This window comes from Balearica regulorum, chromosome 2 (genome assembly GCF_011004875.1).
Source record: "Balearica regulorum gibbericeps isolate bBalReg1 chromosome 2, bBalReg1.pri, whole genome shotgun sequence".
NCBI lineage: Eukaryota > Metazoa > Chordata > Aves > Gruiformes > Gruidae > Balearica > Balearica regulorum.
In genome coordinates this window covers 25816739-25839862 of record NC_046185.1, presented here as the reverse complement: position 1 = coordinate 25839862, position 23124 = coordinate 25816739, and the positions used below count along the sequence as shown (strand labels likewise).

Genomic DNA, 23124 nt, shown 5'->3' with positions numbered 1-23124 from the left:
GAAAGGGGAAAAAAAAGAAAAGGAAAAGCTACCGCACCGATTAAGATTGCGGCCGTAGTCGGCAGGATTCGAACCTGCGCGGGGAGACCCCAATGGATTTCTAGTCCATCGCCTTAACCACTCGGCCACGACTACGCATGTTGAAGTGTTTCTCCTTGCCTCACTAGGTCTAACGGCCCTGGCTGCCGCCGCGCCGAACCGAGCCGGGCTGGGCCGCTCCAGCCATCTCGGAACGGGCCGCAATGGCACGGCCAGGCCGCCGCCAGGAATGTTTCAGGGAAACGTTACCTGATAACAACTGTGAAGATTATAGTTTGGTATTTAGGGCCACCTCTCAGGGTGGAGTGAAAGACATAAAATGGAGTTTATGCTTAATGTATTTGTAATACAGTTCAGTATGTTGTATATCAGTCCATTTAGAGAAAAAACAGGTTTTTCATGTGTCGCTCTGATTCTGAAAAAAAGGTCCAACTTTCCAAAGTCCCCAAGGGAGAAGCCTGTTTTCTGCATAGATTAGAAAAATGTGTTGACAGAACAGCTCTGACCCCCTTAAAACCAGGTACGCTCCCAAGCAGAGGCCTCTGACAGCACGAGGGCAACGTGGTGCGGGCTCTGGGGTGGCCGGGCTGGGGGTGGCTGGTTCCAGTTCTGGCTGGTTTCAGCCAGGGCGCTGAGGGAAGCGGCTGCAGCCCCGCAGCACCTCCCGCCTGGCCACGGGGGTTCTAGGGCTTCCTGCCGGAGTATTGCAGGCTGCCCTTGCTTTGACAAAGAAATAACTTATGCAAGCAGGATTTTTTGTGTGTGTGTGCTTCATTTAGCATTTTTGAGGAAAGTCCCATAAAACAGGGTCTCGTCTATTGCCGTGTTAATAAATCCAGGCAAACATGGGAGGTGTCAGTCACTGATCTTCCAACACATGCTCTGGCCTCCTCTGACTTCAAAGACAGGTGGAAGGTCAACTGTCTCAAGGTGGGCACACCGCCAGTGTTGTCAATGCCGACACTTTGAGACAAATGATGGAGCTGGATGTTGTGTATTACTATATTTGATTAGAAACCTAAGGAAGCAATTTAGAGAGAGAGGTCCCATTAAGCAAAATAAAGCATTGCCGTCTCCTCAGGTCAGCTGAGACACAAAGCTCAGTGCTTGCCCCCCCTGCCCTGTTGCCAAGACCATTCAGAATTTGTCAGCCCGTGATGAAGTGGGGGCTGCAGTCCTTAACAGCTCCAAGCAAAGCCTCTTGGTTACAAGGTGTTTTACAATCCTCCTGGTATTCCAAGTAATGAGTTGCAAGCCCTGTTTGAATTCCCTTGTACTTAAGCTTTTATTTCATCATTCCATTTTCCTCCCCATGCATCTCAGGGCTTTGTTAATGCCCCAGCCCGTGTCATGGCAGCGCTGCTGGGGGAGATGTGTTGGGTAGAACAGTTGTGAGCCTTCCCTGGGTTGATGTGATGGAAGAAACTAAATAGTGTTGATGCTGCTCCAGTTCTTTTAAGTGGTCCCTTGGTCAGGACTCGGTGTCGTGTAGGTAAATTCAATCCAGAAGAAGCGGATTTTTTGGTGGAATTTTTACATTCGTCTCTCACAGCTGTGGAGAGTTTAAACTAATCACAATTCTCCCTGGTATGCTATCATCTCTGTAATTTGAAAAAGGATCAGGAGCCCACAGGCTTGGAAAATCTTGAAGAAACTCTTGTCCTGAAATACATCATCACATGTGGAAAAGACCACTTGCTGCATCATCTTAAAGGAGCTTAAGAATGCCAAAATCCAGTATCATTCTGGCATTCTTTCAAATGGCCTTAGAAATCCGAGTACATTCTCTTTTGACTGCAAAACAGCTTCTTTCCCTTTCCATCAATCCTGCGGCTGTCAATGTGTCTGCTGCAAGGTGCCAAAAACGTATGGAGTGTCTACAGGATAACGGTGCCAAAGTCAGGGATGCCTCAAGGCCTTCTCCCATGAACCCGCTGCAGCATTTTCTCAGTTGGAAAGCATTTGAAACCAAAAAGAAAAAGAAAAAAAGAAAAAAGGCACAGACCTTTAAAAATTCCTTGAACTGCAAAGATTGTTTTCATGCAGATTGCTGCCTGCTGTTTAGATCCTTGTTGTTCAAAACTTCTGAAAGGCCTGATGCAATCAAAGAGACTTACTGGGTCAAATTGATTCCAGACCAGTCCCTGGAATCACACTGAGGTGAATGTGACATACTGGGCCTTCTGCTAAGCTGTGGCCAGGAGAAAGGAGTTGAGGTCATGCCCTGAATTTTGCCTTCTCTTAGGAAATGAGCGAATTTGCTTGTGCAAATCATGTCTCCTACTGACTGCTTGGGACTTATATTGGTGCAAACAGGAAGGTTACTGACTGCTGAGGGCTGGAAAAGTACAGAATAACCACTTTGTCTGATGATGATGCTTTTTTTTTTTTAATACTCTCTCAGTGTATCCATAGGAAGAGGGGACAGAATGCTGGAATGCTGTACTGGGTGGAAACCATCATGTTCTCTAATCCTCAAGCCACTGCAGGCCTTCTCAGCAGTGTTGATAAAAATGGATTTTGCTGCCACAGTGATGAGGACAAAAAAAAACTTCTTAGGGCAGGATGCTAATTTGCCTCCTCTGTTTTCTCTGGGAACCAAAGAGAGCCTTAATTGAGGTCGAGCAGAGCTTTCCTCAGCCCTCTTCCCTGAATGATAAACTCTCCAGGGCTTGGGTGATGATAGAGGTCAGCAGAGCCAGGGAATACCAAAGCCGTCATTTCCTAGTGCTATCCATTGCCGGCCAGGAGGGAAATGAATGCAGGGAGGCACTCTTCATTTTGACGTGGTGACGGCACGTTTCAGCCCTTTCTGTCTTCCCATCTCTTGCTGCAGAAGCTGCAATGGAGGTCGCACAGTGACTGCCTCTCACCAGGGTCTTCTGCTGCCTCCAGCAAATGTAGAAGCAGTTCAACTTCTTGCTCCCAGTCACAGGATATTGCTCTAATCCCGTTCCTGGTCACACTCCAATATAGTACCATTTTGATTGACACCACACTTATTTTCCAGTAGTGGTACAATGCATCAACATGAGCAAATTCAGGCCAAATGTAGATTCTTGGCCATATTTTAACCACTAGCAAGCATTTCTGTGGATGAAATTATTCTGTGTAAAGATACCAGATTGGGAGACAACTTCTTGAAAGACCACTTGGCAGCAAAAATAGCAGTGTGTGCAAGATTCCCCATAGAATGGTATTCGTTTGTGATGTTGAGAGACAGCCTTGGATCAGAGGACAGTTTAAGCTGGAGGCCAATTCAGTCTTGGCCTTCACTGCCAATCCTCCCATCAAAGGTGCCAGCTCAGAGGGTGGATTTTCAGTTCAGTTTTCTGGCACAGCTTCCTCACCCATGAGGGGCCAGACTGGCATCAGGACTGGAACAACTTTCAGTTACTTTCACCCTTTCCTCAAATTAATCATTTCAGGGTTAGGGTATGTGAGCACCCACCACCTGGTCCTTGGGCTACCCGGTTCTCTGGCAAAGGAAGATACTCCTGAGAAGAGCAGGTAAGTGTCCAGAGCAACAATCTGACCCCTTACTGTCGGGGGTAAACATAGATTTGGATGTTTGTAACCACATGTGCCCATTTTCAAATGAGTGTGACAGCGTGGCACTTACCAAGGGATGCAGAAGTAAAAAATACTTGTCTGGGGGCCTTTTAATGAATCTGGCGAGTCCTGAAAGCTGCTTATAACCATGACATTTCGATCTCCGTGAGGGCATAACAAACATTGTAAAGTTGTTTCTGGAAAAAACCTGTTAGCTTGTAAGGCTATGTATCAAGGAGGTCACACTTCCAAATCAATGATAATTATGTGTAATTTCAAATAAAAATGGTGTTGCCAGGCACTGTGTGGCTTTGCTGCACCTGCATTCTCTGGCACCAAGGGTGTCTGTCCCTGTAAAGTAGGGCAGAGGGAGGCACGGGGTGATAAAGCAGGTTAATGCAGAGGAAACATCTCATCACAGGGAAAAAATGTTTCCATCTAAAAGATAGAAATAATAAGTAGTAGTAAATATAAAATAATTGGCCTGCCAGGAAGGACCTAAGCTGTGGAACATGAGTAGTAAGGAGCAAGCATCCAGCAGAGAGGACCAGGGGCTATTGTTGAAAAATCCTTCCTACTTGCTGCCTATTGCACAGCTGCGGTGAGAGGCAAACAACACGCAAGATCATCCTAGCTGAGGGACAGGAGCTGAAACCAAAGCAGCGATAGTGTTACATCACCCTTGCCAAGGCTGGAAAATATTTTTCAGGGATGATTCTCCAGATGAGTTGCAAGCTGGGAATAACTGGCCCGTAACTAGTTATGGGGTTGCGGTGCGAGTGTGCACGTGAGGGGGAGGATTGTGTGAACTCCACACTCATATCCCACTCCTCAGCAGTGCCGATTCAGGCTTTTCTTCCACGGGCCCCAGGATGCTGCACCTCAGAGGGAGTGGGAGGTGGCAGTTGACATGGTTGGTGTTCTCACACATCGGGTTCCAGATACAGTCCTTTGTTGTATCACATAGCGTTTGCCTGGTTTCCTTTTCTCAGTACAAGAATCCCATTCAGTGAAAATATACATTAGGCAGAATCACACCTAACATGAATGCTATTTGCATGTGTGATTTTGTGTAGACTACAGTTAAAGTGACTTAGAAGAATGTCAGGAGGAACAGTGTCTTTTGCAGCTGAAAGCTTCCTTATAAAACCTCTCTCTAGAACCTCAATAAATGCTAAAAGGAGATCTTCATGTCTGTAAGTCAATAATGAGGTTTTCATTCGCACTTTGTGAAATAAACAGTTGTGGTTTTTTTTTTCCAGTGTAGTTAATAACAGTGCAGTTTTCGAAAGGAGGAATTATTAAGGGCAAAGTGAAAATTAAAAGCTAGAACCCCACTGGGGTTGGGATTTCACATAGGAGGTGAAAATCCTGACCATCTCATTGCAAATACCTGTTCCTTGCTTGAAGACACCAACTGGTAGCTCTCCTTCGAGCTCCACGTCATGTCTCCCAGCAGAGGGCATTGTAGGGTGACATTACTGCTTTTTAGGACAAGCTGGCAGAATGTAAACTGAACTTCAAGGGGTTGCTTGGCCGGTCTAAAATTTATTTTAATGACCTCCACTGGGAGAGTAGATTATCAGTCATTTAAAACCAAAAGATGCTGCTAGCGAACTCTGTAGTCGTAAGAAAAAAGGAATTTTTCCTTGCACTCTAAAAAACCCTAATGACTGAAAGAGAAAACTAATGCCAGAAAGCATTTGTTCTTTAGTGTCTCTATCACACAATTTATTTTCCTGTTTTAAATGACACTGTAGGCTGAATTGCAAAGACTTGTTTCAGGCTGAAATCCTCTTGACATTCTGTAAAAAATAATATACTGTTCCCTATAAAAATGAAATGCAGAATTAAAGTAAAAATTATATGAGCAACAAGGAGAAGACAGAAACTTTATCATTTGCGGTAGATGCAAATGACAAACATAATTTCAAAAACTGGCTATAAGGAGATTTTTGAAAAGACAAGGTGTCATGGTTTAACCCCAGCTGGCAGCTAAGCATCACGCAGCTGCTTACTCCCCTTGCAGCAGGATAGGGGAGAGAATCAGAAGGGTAAAAATGAGAAAACTCATGGGTTGAGATAAAGATAGTTTAACAGCTAAAGAAAAGCCACACACAAGCAAAGCAAAAGAAGGAATTAATTCACCACTTCCCATCGACAGGCAGGTGTTCAGCCAGCTCCAGGAAAGCAGGGCTTCGTCACGTGTAATGGTTACTTGGGAAGACAAACACCATCACTCTGAACGTGCCTCTCTTCCTTCTTCTTCCCCCACCTTTATGTGCTGAGCATGATGTCATATGGTATTGAATATCCCTTTGGTCAGTTGGGGTCAGCTGTCCCGGCTGTGTCCCCTCCCAACTCCTTGTGCACCCCCAGCCTTCTTGCTGGTGGGGTGGTGTGAGAAGCAGAAAAGGCCTTGGCTCTGTGCAAGCACTGCTCAGCAATAATGAAATAATCTCTATATTATCGACACTGTTTTCAGCACAAATACAACACACAGCCCCATACCAGCTACTGTAAAGAAAATTCACTCTCGCCCAGCCAAAACCTGCACACAGGGGTGAGCTGTGAATTAAACCAAGAGGCTACAGGGTACCCAGGTACCTGTGGGCAGTGGGTAGCCTTCAGTGCTAGGTTTCTGTCTTTCCTGCCATCTCTGCCCCAAGCCCTGCAGCCCCCCATGTTAAGCATCAGGAGCACATCCAGGGGACAGACAGGGTTGTAGCTGCCATGCAGGGCAGATGAAGTGTCCTCGGACCCTGTCCCCACAACCTGGCCAATCCTGTCCCATAACAGCAGTGCCAATCCACTTTCTGGAGACAGTGGATTACTGTGCGTGATCAGGTTGACTCCACAACACCGGCATCCTGTTAGGTCTCTGCAAGGCAGCGTTTAGTCCAGCTTATTGTGTGGCCACCCGGCAAACTGAGTGGGCACACGCCTTGGAAAAGGGGAGTGAGGGGCTGAGGGGAGAAGGAGAGGCTGAGAGGTGTGTGGAGCAATGCTACTTTCTCATTTGTTCTTTGGCAGGTCACAAGGGGATTCAGCATGTTCAGAAGTCAGTACTATAATTGTAGTTTTACAGGTGGGGAAACTGAGGTACACGGGAGGTTGTATCCTGCCTGGGCTCATTAGGTAAAATCAGGACAGAAGTATGAAGAGCACTCCCATCTCTCCTGCTGCTGAAGTCTCAGCTTAGTAGGTTGTACACACTGGGCTGTACCATATTTATGTGCTGCAGTGAGAAACACTTGCAAAGTTAAAGAAGTGCAGGTGGGCAAGAGTTAAAAAGCAAATTCTCCCACCTTGGTTTTTGATAGCATTCTCACTCAGGTTAGTTTACAGTGTTAAAACCAAAGGGACTTGAACAGAGCAAAGGTCCTGAATTTGAATTTCAATGAATGATACTGAGGGAGTGGTTGCGTATTTTATAAATACCCTAAAAACACCTAATAGGCATTCTGCTCTGGAGGACTTGAAAGAACTGTAACCTTTCCTACAGTTTAACAACACATTTCTCCATAAAACTAACTTAAGAGAAATTCCCTGCATTCCCACACTGAACACTTAGCAGTCTTTTCAAACTTATGATATAGCAGTAAATATAGCTTATAACCATAAAATTAAGGTTATGTGGACTTGTAACTTTTTATTTTATGCTAGCTCTGTGGGCCACTAGCAAATTCTACAGGGGTTACTGTCCTGAAGTCTGCAATGAATTACATGAGTAAGAGGAAACAAAACGCAAAACAGAAAACAACCCTCACTCTTTAAACAGACACATTGGGTGATTAAGGGGAGAAGAAGGGCAAACAAAGGGAAGGGGAATCCACCATGAAATTCACAACTTCTCATGCTCTGCAATTTCAATTTCTTTTAATATAGTTCTTTGCTGGGAACTTGCTGGCTTACACGGCTGTCATTGCACTCATGGGGTGTTTAATGGCTACAGAACAACTCAAGAAAGGGTGATAGATCTTCTATGTAACGAGTAGTGTTTTCTTGGAATGCTACCAATGAGATTCTGGCAACCTATGCCAGGTGAAGCTCAAATGTTGTGCAAAATTTAGATGATTTTTACTGTGGGGTACTAAAAAAGTTGGTTTCCGTGTAGCTGCATCCTTGCAAATGGTATTATGGATTGTGAAGTTACAGAGGCCCTGGCTTCTGCAGAGAATGTGCACTGCTTTTATTACGTGGTTTTACAGGGCCTAGAAAACCTTTGGCTTTCCAGTAATGTAACTGTGAACTACAACATAATAAAGATAGTCTACTTTTTTTCAGTAGTGACTGTAGAGTCAAGGTGCCTCAGCTTTTCAGTTCCTGAACAGAAACTCTTTAAAGAAAGTCCTCTGCTTTTAAGGAACTAGATGAGCAGAATTTTGCGGAAATCAGCCATTTCTAGGGTAGATTTGTGACCTTCTCCCAGTATTTTTGTTGTCTTGCAAACTTTGAAGGCCAAGAGCCACCTAATGAACAACCTTGTTTATCATGAAATCTCAGTTTACTGAAATCTCTATCTGGCTTCTGCAGTGATTACAAGCGTTTGGAGAGCATGGAAATTGGATGCATCTTTACTGACTCAGGCCCTTAGCTAGAAGAAATATAGCCACAGCAGGAGGGGGTAAGGAGGGGAGCAATTAATTTAATTTTCCAATAGTATTGCAACAACATGGCCATCGTAATTTAAAAGCCTTTGGAACAGTCTTCTTCATTTCCTCCTATACCACTCCCTCAACTTTTTGTCTTGGTCTGGCTTTTGTTCGCTTCACGCAGCCTGCCAGACCAACCCGAGCCTGCCTGAACCCAACCGGTTGGTCCCTGACGTAATCCCGAATGGTGACCTGTGAGGCCGACCTCAAGATTTGCCGGGCGGAAAAGGACCCACTTGGTTTTAAAGTGCTGGCTCTGTTTTGTGAGGAGCTGGCAAAGTATGTTTTTCTTTTTACTTTTATAGCTTGTTCCAAAGTCCATAGAGGATACACAGCTGGCTGGCAATACCACAGCTAATTCCATGGCTGCAGAGTCTTAAAAAGCCTCTGGTGATGATGCTCGAAAGCAATGCACGGGAGTAGTGCGCACTATGTAATATGTATGCTGCCTACAGACCTGCGTGCTGTCCACAAATGCACAACATTTGCGAGGTGTTTCATTAATCTGTGGTGGAAAGAAAGCACACATTTCTATAGATAGCAAGTTCTAAGTGCTCCTGATCTATGTCAATTTTGATTTTACCCCACTGTGCCTTGCTCTCTGTGTCTAATGCCACCGAAAGTGAATGACACCTTCCAAACCTGTTTTACATTTTGGAAATTGCTTGTGTCTGGGAGAGAGCAAGCTGTTGTTTTAAAACTCTTTAAATGAATATTCTGATTCCAAATGAATTCATATTTTTCTCTTGTTTGGTTGTTTATTGATGATAGTTCTGTTTTCTCTAGAATATATATTTTTATGGGCTTTCTTTTTTCTTCTTGACTTCTGTGGGTTTACCAGTAGTCTGAAAAAGTCTACAGGACAAAAAGAACACAAATTTATTGAAGTTTCATCTAAAACATGACCCAGAAAAGCAGCATGAAGAGAAATAATGGAACTAATGGAACTAATCTCATTTTCTCTCTTCTGATTAAAGGGAATTGCAAACATAATAAATCTATCTGTAGTAGCAATCCCAATGATAATTCTATGAAACATGGAAACTAGACAGGTCTCCCAAACACTTGCTGGTAGCTAGGATGAGGTAGTATGTATTTTCCTGTTGTTGCGTGAAGTCACCCACCCAGTCTTTACATAATAGCTGCCTGTGAGCACTGACATGAATTATCTTACTGTGAGTATGGCAGAGCTCATTGCCTTCACTCAACTAAGTGCCATTTCCTAATAACATAAACAATCAGGACATCTGCAGCTGAAGGTCACACTCTGGTTAGATTTAGGTACCTAAAATTTAGATGGGTTTTAAGCACCTCAGGAAGGCAGCAGCATCAGAGCTGGAGTTTTGGGGAATTTGCAAATGGTGCCTAATTCTTTTTTTAATCTCATATTTCCTCACTTGCCTGCAGTTCTGCTGCTAGGCAGGCTCATAGCCATCTGAGTCCCAGCATCAAAACCAGCCGGGGATGTAGAACGAGGTCTTCAAATGGGAAAGATCTTCTAGATGTTCTCAGAGCCCAGCTCTCAGGGACAACATCAGTAAATCCTGAAGAGGATGCAACAGAGCCTCCTTTCTTTCATGGGTTGTTACTATATCTTCTTTTACAGCCTCCCACCCCCAAAGCCTAGAGATTAATACCCTTACTGAGGATGCGGAAAATACAGGTTCACTTCCATGGTCTGCTCAGAAAAATCTAGAACTATTTTTCCTATCCATTTTGGGGAAAGGATTTAGTCTCTCTTGTTTGAAGAGGTGTTCTTAGTTCCTCTTGTGGTGCAAAAAAGAAACCAAGACTCTAAGGCTACCATTTAATGCTCATTAGTTTAATGGAATTATCTTTGAGGTATTTTTAGGGACATACTTCTCTGAGAGTGTTTACAGTGATATTTTTTTCTTTCACATTGAGTAATTAAAGGATACGAAAACATCTCTGTAGTTCTTGGAGCACAGAGTCCCACTTTTTCCAGGTGAGGTGCAGCCATGCTTGCATGATTTTCACCTGAGAGCCTGGAGAGATGTCTTGTCGCTAGGGCAGGAAGCTTGAACCTTTCAGGCAGAGGAAAGACCTGAAGTGCTCTATATAGTAGGCTACTGTATGAAAACACTGGTGGTAGGATCTCTGTACACTGGCTTTATGAAGACCATAATGATCTGTAGCCAGTTTCTGAAAGAAGGGCTTCAGGAGCAACTCTGGAGCTCTTGATCTCAAGGAGAAGGGTACTCTGCAGCACAAAGAAAGGAGCTTCAGCTGTGGGGTGAAAGGAGGCTGATGACACCCTATTACTGCCCATGTTTCATGTTAGCTAGCTCTAGGTATATGTCCCCTGGGTGCTGGGGGTGTTGGGATCCCTTCCTGGGATTTCTGACTTGAACTGCACACATAGGAAGCCTAGCTGTGGAGGGGTTGGTTGCTATTTCAGCATCTACAGTTCAGGCACTGCAGCCTTTGGCATTCAGTCCTTGCTTCTTGTATTGTCAGAACCACAAAGTTGCCTGACTTAGTGAATCTTGCTTGTCCAAGACTAGAATTCAGATATGCAGCTGTTCATGTCTATATGCACTGGGATTAATGAATCTCTTTTCTTTCTACCATTTATCTGGCGAATACATCTGAGAGAAGATCCAGCTCCATAGTATTTTTATTTGTAGACAATTCAGGTTGTAATTATTGGTTACCTGCCAGGTATAACCATCTACTCATTCTGTGGGTACTGCTGAAGTCCACCCTGAAACAGGCATCTATCTTCTTCACCCTGGCTTCTGTGAGGCCTTTCCAGTTGGCCCCGGCACAGTGTATGGTAGGAACAAAGGGATAAATAACTGCAATGTAGTCCAATTCTGAGGAAAAGAATGGCATTGGATCATTAGTTTAATAAAGTGTTTTTATCTACAGCTCCTATGTGTGGATCACATGAACAATGATCTTTCACTCAGCGCTTTGGCAAATGCTGGGCAGAGCCACTGAAGCACAAGCTTAACAGCTGTCTAGGGAAGAAAATAACTTGCCTCAAGAGATACTAATTTCATAAAGGTAAAACATTCTGAGTTGGGCATTGACCAGGTTTAAAAGCCGTGTCCTTTGTTTGCAAGTGGTTTCCAGGCAGCTAAAATACTCCTAGGATATGTGTATCCGTGGTCTTGATTTTGATTGACTTGTCTTTTTTCTTCCCCACCAATTTCTTCTTTTCTTCCTTTTCCTAAGCACCTTCCTGGCCATAGGTACTGAATTACTCCTTCTTTTTGTGTCTCCTGCAACCCTGCCAGCCCAACAGTGGCCTGAATTCAGGGCCTGGCCCTAGTCTGCCCTGTCCTCACCTTGTACCTTTTGGCTGCAGGACGCCACTGCTGAAGGCTCTGTACAGCCTTACCCGCAGGTCCTCAGCACTGCTGAGCTCCTGTCCCCTTCCCACACACACTGGCTATTCATCCGGTCATCATCTTCACCTACCCTGCCACCCACTCAGGGCACCCACTGATGTCCACCTCATATCCTTGGTGTGTATTTTGGGGTTCTTATGGCAGAAAGATGGAGAAAGATTTGTTCCTAGAGATAAGACATAGTGGAGGTTAAGGGGCAGAGAAGACGGGGAGAGAAGCTGCTGTGCTTGCAGGCAGGAAAGGGAGAGGAATGATGGTGGCAGAGACAGGCAGACATCTTCATGAGGGGAACACTTTCACAATGAAGCAGAAGAGGGGGGCTTTGGCTGGTGCTTGCTGACTTTATCACAGGCTATATTTATCCATAAACCAAGGGGAGGGGGGAAAGTTTCCTTCATGAGAAAAACTGGGATGATTTGCTCTTTGTTAGAAACCAACATGTGAGCAGTTGTCTATGCCTACCACCCAAGCACCAACCTCCTGTATGATTCTGAAGGCAGGTTATTAGTTTTAGCATAATTTTAAATTTGCTTCTATTACTTGTTTTTTACAAATGTCCATTTACTAGCCAATGAAAGCTGAGCTGCAAAAGCAAAGTTGTCCTATGAATGTAAAAAGGAGTTTTATTTAATCATACGTTTTATAATCGTTATGATGAATTGTGGTTGTTTTCCAGGCAAGAAATGACAGTATCTGCAAAACTGCACCTGCAGCAAGGCTGTATTTTTGTATAGTTCTGATAGAAAATGTGAATCATGGATTATTACAGGTTTGGGTTTTTTGTTTTGTTTTGTTTTTGTTTTTTGTTAAGTCATGGGTTTTCCATTATTTATTACAATTCCTTTAGGACAAAACTGGAGTCTTGAGTATTAAACATATTCATATGCTCTGGAATACCTGCATGTAGTTTACATGCAATTTATGGAAAAGAAGATAAGTGTTTGAGAAGACTGAACTCTACAGCCACTGGAAATTGGAGGGAGAGAAATTTTTACTGCTAGATCTCACAGTCTGAGTTAAGTATTCATCACAATCATAGTGGTATAAATCCAGAGTAACTCCACAGGGAGCTTAATAGGGTCCTGACCATACTGCTGCTGAATTAAACACAGCTCGTGCCTAGCACGTTGCAAGCCACCCTTTGGTGGAAATATCCTTTGGTGGATGTATGCAAGTCCAGACAAGTTCACAGGCAGGATCCCAATTGTCTTTTATAGTACTATTTTTCTGGTGCCCTGCTGGAGTTCCTGGTAACCAGGGCAGCATAATACAAAGCTATAGTACAAGTCTAGAAAATACAGACCTAGGAGAAAAATGTAACTAATGAAAATATTACAGAAATGTGATACTAAGATTAACAAATGTCATTAGTCAGGTTACCAGCTCTGTCTAAATAGTGCTGTAGTGACCCTTGAAAGAAAATGGGATATTTCTGAAGACATTGTAGGGACTGGACAATATAACATTTCATAGGTTGTGTTTTCCCCTTTGTGCACATATAGTCAGGGAGGAATATACCACATAGGAAAATTAGTGAGCCTTGCACATTTAACATCACGGCTGTCCCTGGCATGCTTTCCATAGTTAGTTTAAAATTGTGTTCCATGGATTTACAGTACTTTCTTTGATTTGAGGCCAATATTTATTTAAGCAAATTGAGGAGCTCATGCTATACTAGGGTAGAAAGAGTGATAAATTGCAAAAAAGCAGTAAAAGCTAAAGCTTTTTTTTTTTTCATCAGAAATCTGAAGAACTTATTCTCATGGCTGATAACTTCAATGGATTGAAAGACAAGCACATGAACACATAACACAGTCAGTAAGGGAAAGCTTCTGATAGAGGAGTCAGGTTCAAATATTTGCAGCACCTGAAGAGATTTTGGTGAAGTATTTTTACTGGGTTCACTGAATCACAGTTCATTAGTATTCAAAACAAAAGCTTTGAATCCTAGAAAAAGTTATACCAAATATTCTGTTGAGATGTAAAAACTGAGAGGCTAAAGTATCCCTACAAAAAAGTGCCTGCAGCTCCAGTGCTGACTTCAGGATAGAATATGGCCTATTGTAGTTCTTTTAGGCTATTATTTTCTTGTTGACAAAGTTGTATTGCTTTTGTTTGTTTGGTCATGTGTGGAGAAAACCATTGCAGAAACTGTATTGTCAGAGCCATGAGGCACATAATGCAGATTATATGGACCAGAACTAAATCCTAAACTGGTACACTCTAATTTTGCTACACATCAAATCTAGGTTTAGATAAAAGTTTTACAGTTTCTGGGAATCTCTTTAAATGCAAAAAAGAGATGCATAATCTATTATTATATGCATGATAGATTACTATATGAAGTATAAAAATCAAAATAATTTGAAATAGATTTAGTGAGATGTATTCTGTCTCTGGATTTATACTTGCAGGAACATACTATGTATTTCTGCAGTTATACTCGATAATCTGAAGATAAGTATGCTACTTAGTTCACATTTAAGCCAGGTGAATATTGTACAAAAATATTTAGAAATGCTCATTTCAACAAAAGAAGGAGATCAGTGAGGTTTAGCACTAATGAAGTCTGGTATCTCATTGCTTTGTTACTTCTAGGTGGAATCTGAGATATTGGACTGAAGCTGTCAGTCCAACTAGATAGTATTCTCAGACCTTTTGATGGTTTCCATTAACATGGGGATACCTAATTACTTTTACTGAAGGGCTATTCGTGGAAAATAGGCCTTACCACAGATACTTATTATATATTTGTACAAAATTTTGTAAGAAATGTGTATTGTGAACAGAGAACAGTAGGGAAAGAGGGCATTAAGAAATCACTTTGATTTTGCTCCTTTACATAGACCTTCCAGTGATGCAAGGATCAAGTAATATTGTCACCAGGTGGGGTGGGTAAAACCAAATACAGCCCTTGAATAGTAAATAGCATATAACAAATAGCAAAAGAAAGAACTGAAGTGAATCACTTGAGAACAATCTAAACAGCTGAAATATGTTCACTGACACAGTTATTTGAACAATTGTGAATAACAACCAGATGAATTAAAGTCAAAGTTTGTCCGTAATAATTCACAAAGAGAACAAAAGGCTTAATCCACTAAATAAAACATTTGCTATGAAAAGCTTGCCCAGCTCTAGTTCATATATTGTAAAAGGAGGTCGGCTTAAGATATGCTTTATTACCAAACTCAGATAAGGATACAGGGAAATACTGCCTGAGGACTTCATTAAAGGAGCTATGAACTATGAGATCTAAGAGTGGTCAATAGGTGAAACGAAGGTATTTTTGCAGTTTTATGACTTTAGTGTAATAAGAAAAGGATGTAACCAGTGGAACGAGGAGGAGGAGGCAGACAGAGGAAAGTCAGCATAAGACAGAGTGCAAAAAGATAAAACATCTTTTGGCAAGCTTATTTCAACTTTTTAAACTGGAATGGTGAACTGCTATGGACAGTCCCTCCCTTCCACCATTATGCAATGACTTCCACTCTGTTTTCCCTTGGTAGCCTTCTGTGTCAGTGGACACAGATCAGCTGTGGGTTTAAATTGGCCCTGGCACTTTATGAGACATCATCTGATTCGGGTCTGTGAGGTTCCTCAAAGCAAACCCCTGCTTCTACTGAGGGTTGGGCTATTCCTTCTGCTGTAGGCAAATGCACGTGGCTTTACTGTGATAACTTCCTCAAGGTTATGTTAACCGTAACTAGTGAGTCAAGTGGATAATATCCTGGTGGGGAGGGAGAACTTTGTGAGGGTAGATAATAAAAATCGTCTCTCAGGTTCCCTGGGAGACCACAAAGCAGAAAGAATGTGCATTTGGAAGGAGTGTTCATCACTGGCGTGTTACTTTCTGATGGAAGACTTGCAGGGCGTTAGAGTCACTTTAGCTTGCATCCAAGTCCGAGTCAATGAATTACAGTGCATTCTCTGCTGAGCAGGACTTCATGCTTTTCAGTTCTTTCACACACAGGAGTTTTATGGATTTCAGGATATAACTGGGAAGGGATCATAGGTTTGTCCTGAAAATTGCAGTCCTTTGAAATGAGAACTTTATTAATTTGTAGTCATATAAACTTCATACACCTTTGCAAATCTTAGATACATCTTCTGTGGAGCAGTTTTGGACAGTGCTAAGAGTCCCAGATGCTTAGGTAGTTTAATCATCACACCTGAAGGAAGGCAGTTGCTCATTTGCAACAGCTGGCAGAAATCATTATGAACAAAGAGACAGGTACCTCTTTCTTGGGTGGGAAAGAACAAGAAGGGTCTCCACTAAACAAGAATCTTTGAGGATTTCTTTTATAAATTTCTCCCCAGTCCTCGTCCACTTTCTTGGTGATTTAGGGGCTCCCGAGTTCCCTTCAGTGCTGGATGGTGAGTTCAACACACAGAGTTTCATTCACAGCAGGATACCTGAAGGACTATAGTTAGTGGAAGAAGTCTGTTTGCTCTAGGAGAGTTTTGTATCTTCATTTTCACTTGATTTTGTGGGTAATTTGAGCATTGACTTCTCCAGTTCCCCTCCATACTGTCCAAATTGATCTGTGCTTATACTATTGTAGTTTTGCAACTTCCAGGCTGCTTCCTTTTAAAGCTGAAAAGGACATAGATGAGCACACATTCATGGGATGATGTGTCCTGTCTGGATTCAGATTCCAGATTACCTCTCCTCCCCCACCCTGCATCCAAGGCACTCACATGAACTGACTTCATGGTTCTGAGGACCAGACAAATCTGGGGAGGAAACAGGTTGGTCAAATGAAAAAAACAGCCCTAAAACCCAAACCAGTCCTCCCAGAAATCCAAAGCAAAGCACAAATTCAATAATGCTGGAACTGCTCTGTGACCTTTCACAGGTGGGAGCTGAGGAATTAAGAAAACCTTAGAAAACTGAGGTCATGTCTGCTCAGCCTAGACATTAAAGATCCCGTGGTGTGTTACATACTAGGGGAGGATTTACCCCCATGTCCTGACCAAAAAATAATCTTTTCCCCAGAGCAAAGGAGCATACCATACTCTGATTAGAGGCTCTTCTCCATCCTGGAAGTGTCTGCATTTTGATGATGCAGCTTGTGCCTTTGTGTAAACACACACACAAGTGTATACAGAAGGACTTGGGTATTGCGGGGGCTTTGCACACAAAAGCAAGATTCCCATGTTTGTACAGAGTATGAACAGGCTTCTGTCCATGCCTCATTAAGTATTTTGGGATCCTTTTTAAGATAATCTTCATTATTTATAATTAATATAAAGGGATGACCAGCAGTGCAAGCAACAACATGTAACAGCTGTTGGGCTCGACTGGGCAAACGTTCTTGTGTATGGGCACTCTTACACATGAGGGCAGCCCTTTTGACTTCATCAGAACTGTCAGCAGGATTGGTGATATTTACCAATATTAAATTCAAGTTAGGAAAATCATTTAGGTGAGAAAAAGAATTTGCAAGTATACAGTTAAACTTGCAAGAATATTTGCAGAGCATAGCTTTGATTTATCATTAGTATTTCCCAAGTTCTGTGCTAATGGGTCAGAATTTGTCTCTCCTATTTCCTAATTTAAAAAAATCCCAACACAATTTTATTTCATCTTTTAAAGCACGTTGACTCCAGGGATCAAAATAGCTTGGACTTCTATGCTAAGTTATACCAGAGAATAATTTTTGTAGCATAGACTTTGAATAGTTGCTGTTTCAACAGAAAAATAAAAACCATCCACTTAATGTGTAATTAATAGTTTGGCATTTCCCTAAGGCTTTACCCAGGACCCTTTCTGTTTCTGTTTTGTATTACTGAAGTCCCTTGCTAAATATTTCCAGATCATATAGATTTAGATAAGACATGTTCCAGAACTTATAACATTTTTTATTTTGACTTTTACAGTATTTATTAGTGTAATGAAAATAATACTTTGACAAGTCCCCAAATAAATGGTAATGTTCACCCCTGGATAGCTAAGTGAAATGTTCAGTGGCTGTAGTCCACGGGCTATTTAACTGCACTTGTATTGGAGACATAAAAAGTATGACAAAAATTTTAGTGCAGATCCCTTAAAAACCTGTGCCCCTCTTCTTTGACCAAGGCCCTGATCCTGTAGTTTGAGTAACACAGGAGGACGTTGGCAGACATGAGAAATGCCACTGAAATCCATGGAGTTCTCCTGGGGGTACAAGGAGACTGCAGGATTGGGACCTAACCTACTAACGTGATCCTTTTGCGTGCCTTCGTGGCATTCTCCAGGACCACTCTTACCTGCTTCTACACATAATAAAAAGGTGTATGAAGAACAATTTGGTGAAAAACCTCTAACTCAGAAATGGAATAGCTGGGAAAATATCAGAAATTCACAGATGTCAAAAAGCCAGTTATGATAAATTGATATGAACTCCTTCATTCTTAGAGATAAAGAATTTCACCCACATTCACCAACAGGTATGAAATTATTGAGGCCACTTTTATACTTAATACTATATAAATGTGCGCTACTTCTGACAAGTATGGAAAGGCCCATTTCTGTGTAATGATTGTGTGATTAAGGCCTGTAAAACCTTAAAGGCAACATTTGTCATCTTTGTTAAGCTTTTAACACACTTTTGAGACTATTTGAAATCTAAGGAGCCTTTGGAATCCAGGCTGGAGCTGGGGACATGTGTGCAAACCAAAAGAAGGGCTTTGTAGAGCTCTCTGGCCAAAATGAGCACATTTTCTCCTTTATGGGGCAGATCTCAATTTATGGCTCCCCAGCCATAGCTTCACACCACGATTCTTTTCCTGGTGGATGCGAGTCAAGTGGTCTTACCTCCACTCCCTTTTGTCTACCCACATAGGCTTACAAGTTAATTCTTAAAAAGAGAAACACCAGTTTAAAACCAAGAGCTGATGAGTTTCTGTTTGGAAATATTAAAAAACGATGTTTCAACATTTCCCAAACCAAATATTTCTTTTGCTAAATGAAAAGTTTCAACATAAAAAAGATTTTCTCCATTTTTTAATCCCAGCCAAAATTATTTTTCCAAATGTGACTAAAACTCATTTATAAATTTATGTTCTTTCCAAAGTTCGGTTGTTTGATACATTTATTGTTTGTCTAAAAATTGAGTTACACCAGGTTTGCTATAGGATGCCTTCACCTCAGCAAGGCTGAGGGGCACAAAGGTGTTTTCCTGACAAAAACACTTGAAGTGTAACTTAAAAGTATTTTTCTTCTCTTGGTCCTTCTGGAATAGACCACATGGAATGTAAATTCAAATTTCCATTTCCCTGGAGCATGCCCACTTGTTTGTTAACATATTCACAGTGTTGGGTGTGATTTCTTTAACGGGAAGCTTCATAATTGGAAGAAATCCCCTCCTGCTTAGCTTTTCCCAATATATACTTCCATGTGTACATAAAGGGTATGTATCTGACTGCACAAACACATGGAGAAGTTTGAGATTCATTTGATATTAATTCTGAGCACATATTTTTTCTTTCTTCGATATATGGAAGAGTGATCAGTTCCTTGTTTGGTATCACTGCACAGACGTTGTCTGACTCCATCTGGGAATGATCATAGCATCTATGATTGGAAATCTCATGTTTTTACTCTGTCTTTCCTATGAGTGTGAAGCTTCATGTGCTGGTCCACACATTACCTCAACCTTTTGCAAATAAATTATTTTTATAACAGCTCTACAGAACTCTGTCTCTTTGCAAAAGCGATGCAGCTTGCCAACTGATTTGATCTGAATGTAATGAATCTGAAAAGAAATTAGCCAACTCTCAAGTCTACCGTCCACCAGCGTATATGCAGAACATCCAAACTTTACTGTCTCTTTCTTTCCTCTGTTTTTTTTTTCACTACAGCTACCATCATGTGATGGATCAGTGGCGACACTTGAAGTACGTTTCTTGATGATTAAGAAGCTAAGTGGTGTTAGGCCATACTTATCTATTTATGTGTATGAAAAATCACCAATATTTTTGAATTGCTGAAGGTGTCCTTTGAAACTAAAAGAAGATTAAATCTTTACAATTTAGTGTGATTAAAATAATAAATGTAAGATTAAAGCATGGTTAAAAACCTGATGCATGGCCTGCCAGTAGAGTTAATACATTACCAAGTCTCCTCCCAAACACAGTTTCAACATTCTTATTGACATGTTTAAAAATGCTATTGGCATCTCTGTGCAAGTTATGCTTTCCTTGTTTTGTTCTGGTATCTGAATTTCTCTAGGGATTATGGGGGGAATTTGGGACTCTCCTGTGGGTAGGTGCAACAAGAAAATGACTGGGAAAGGGGGAGAAAGGTAAAAGAGGGACAGAGTAATAGCAGTAAGAGAGGGCTGGGAGGGAAAAATAGGCAGGTATTGAATCCCTATTGAGCAGGTAAGAGAAATTTCTTTCCAGGCAATCAAGCTACCATTCTATGTTATTTTCCAAAACTCTTATGGTAACTACTGTTACATCCAGGCTGTTGCAATGGATGAGATAACTCCTGTGACTTCAGTGGGAACATAATAAAGTGAGCCCTAAGTACAGCTGGAAATCCCACCTTTTGCATGTTTTTAAGGTTACATGTTCAATTTATGCTGTCCATGTGCACAAAATTGGAGCACACTCTTTTTAGCTTCAAAAAGGAGAAAAAAAAAATCTCAAAAAATGAATGCAATTCTTTCTCTCTGAGACAGTTTTGAATTTTCAACACACTCTTCTGAGTTTCTAGATCCTACATATTTTTGTGTCCTGCTGGCTGGAAATACTTGTTCCTGAACTAGGGCTGCAGCTTCTGCTTCCCTAAGGTTTTTATGACTTCAGGGTAAGCAGCATTTGAGTGTGTGGGCAACTTGTCCCAGCGGGGCTGGTGGCAAGTGGGTTCTGCTGGCTTAGGTTTTATCCATGTGGAAGCCTTTAGAGGCAGCATGCTGTTGATGCGAGAAGGACTTGTAAATTTTTCATAACTTGCCAGAGTTACACTGAAAGAAGGTCTTGATTGTTCATTTTTGTCAAGAGCAGGAAGATCACAGATGACCAAAAGAAATGGCTTCTTATCCATAAAACAAATAGCTCATTCAGTTGAGGTCTGTGAATAAGGCAAAGGGAAAGGCAGGATGGAACCAACAAGTCCGCATTTACTTAGACCTGGTAACAACACAACTTGAGGTAGCTATTATCTACGTCTAACTGAATATGACCTAGGGTTCCTCCAACTGCAGATTTCCTTGGGGTCTTTTTTCAACAGCCTTTTCACAAGCCTTGTCTAAGCCCATTGACTCTTGCTCTGGAGAACAGCTGAGGGCAGGGGAGGGTAAATACACGTTAGGAGTCAAGAAGTCAGAATCCTTTTTGTTTCAGCTTGCATCTTGTGTTTCTGCCTCTTCCATTTATTCATGTTGCAGGCATGTTCAATGGAATGGTAATACTTTATGGTACACACTAACAGATGAGTTGAAATGGGTCTTTTCAAGGAGGGGACCCATGCAGTGTTCAAAAACCAGCCAATTAGGCAAGCACAATAGAACTAATTCAGCAGAGAGATTAAAACAGATCTGGAGGCAGCCATAACTTAAGAACACGTGCAGAATAATACAGATAAGCAAGAGGTCAGCATTTTTGCCTCCTTTCCAGATCCTCCAGGCTTGCTGTAGGTATGTTGCCAGGTTTTTTGGCAAGCCATCATTTTTGCAACTGGACATGAGAAATAACACACCACAATAAAAATCTGCAGACACTTGAACAACCAAATGCATGGTTTACCCTTGTGGTCTTTTCCCTGATATCCTAAAGCTTGACTGAAAAATGCGATGTCTGAGCATGGAAAGAGGAAAAAGCCAGAATCACACGAGAGGTAAGAGGGGAGAAAACCGAGTCTTTGCTGAATGCTTAGCTACCATTTCCCAAGTGAAAATACAATGGCTTCTGGGCTGATCACAATTATGTTGTTATAAATCTACTGATTTCTTCTGTGTTACCTTGGATTTACAGCATTGTAACCAGCCTCACAGGCTTTTTGGGTCTCCTGGTGCCAAGGAATTGTATTTTCTCACCAAGGCACACTCAGGAGACCTTTCTCTGTGTTGTCACCCAGCAAGCGGTCTATCTTCTGAAGATTAAGCATGAAGATAAAGCATGTCCAATTCCTGCTTTCTTTAATGAATATTCCTTATTTAGTCAGGGTTAGGAACAAAAATTTGATTACAACTGGCATCTGATTGTGCTCTGCAACCTTCTATTTTGTTTTTGAAGTTACTAGGCTGATGCCTGAAGTTTTCATTCAGTCATTTGAAAAACAAACCCATTGGCTTCAACGTGAAGCTTATCTTTATCAGAGCTCAGTCACAAAGCTGTAGGGCTGGAAGGGATCACAAAGTGTCCCACCCTCCATACCACAGCAAGATTCCACGATAGACACATACGTCTAGTTTGTTCTTAAGATCTGCACTGTCTTCCCCAATAGGTTGAAGCTCTGGTCCACTGCTCACTGGTCACCTCACAGACTGATAACTCTTTCACTCTTTCCCTGCAACACACTGTAATCTTCTATACTGCAAATTAAATTTTTCATCCTTTCCTCAGTGGCCACGGAGAACAGTTCATCATCTCTGTCTCCAACAGCCTTTTTCATACTGGAAGACTGTTATCATGTGCCCCTTCAGTCTTCTCTTTTCTAGACTAAACAAACTCAGTTTCTTCAGCTTTTCCCTCATAGGTCATGTTTTCTAAACCTCTTAACATTCTAAAGGATTTTTTTTTTTCTGTGTAAAAGGGAAGACAGTTGTTCTGGGAAATTTATTTCCCCAGCATTTGGCCATAGTGGGTCCCTGCTGTGAGACGATTTCTTCCTTCCTAGAGAGACTGTTACCCACCTTTGAGTTAATGCAAGCCTGAAGGGCTCATGTTATCTATTGTCAGTCTCTGTGATCACTGTGTGGTGTGGAAAATGAAAGTAGAAGGGTGAGGAAGTGAATAGGGGTAATGTGTGCTAATGTGTGCTAAGTTGTATAGAATTAGCATACAGATGACTGATTGACAAGTCTGCACATTTCATGGTTTCCAAGAAGCCCACCTTTAGGAATCCCTCCTTAAAGAGGGAAGCTAGGTTGTAACCCTGTTAGGTTGACCCTGGAGGATGAACAAGATGGAGTCATGGAGCATCAGGGCTGATGATCTGAACTAAGAATTGATGTTCGCATTGCTAGAGGCAAAGCTTCCTCTGCGGTGGAGTAGAAATGTATTTTCTCCCTCTGACTTTTCCTCTCTCTGATCTCATGCCAGTGGTGTTTCTGGAGGAAGAACTGGTCAGGCTTGACCCAAGAGCCCAGAGTTAGCTTGACTCTCCTCTAGCCTGAACATGCAGGAATTGTTCTACTGATTTTTGTACCTGAAGCTTGAACCCCTCTTTCCTCTGTTACTCATTTTAATGAAGTGCACCAGAAAATGCAAGGATGATGAAAATCCTCTTGAAGTCCAGGATTTATTTAGTTATAAACCAAGGGATCCCAGCCATGGAATCCCTCAGCCCC

The 23124-nt window shown here is 41.9% G+C and overlaps 1 non-coding gene across 1 annotated transcript; it reads right to left on the bottom strand.

The window, feature by feature from the left end:
* Positions 1 to 53: 53 nt before the first annotated feature.
* On the bottom strand, positions 54 to 135 carry TRNAS-AGA (transfer RNA serine (anticodon AGA)). Its single transcript has one exon. It is a non-coding gene; the product is annotated as a tRNA-Ser (tRNA).
* Positions 136 to 23124: the final 22989 nt, after the last annotated feature.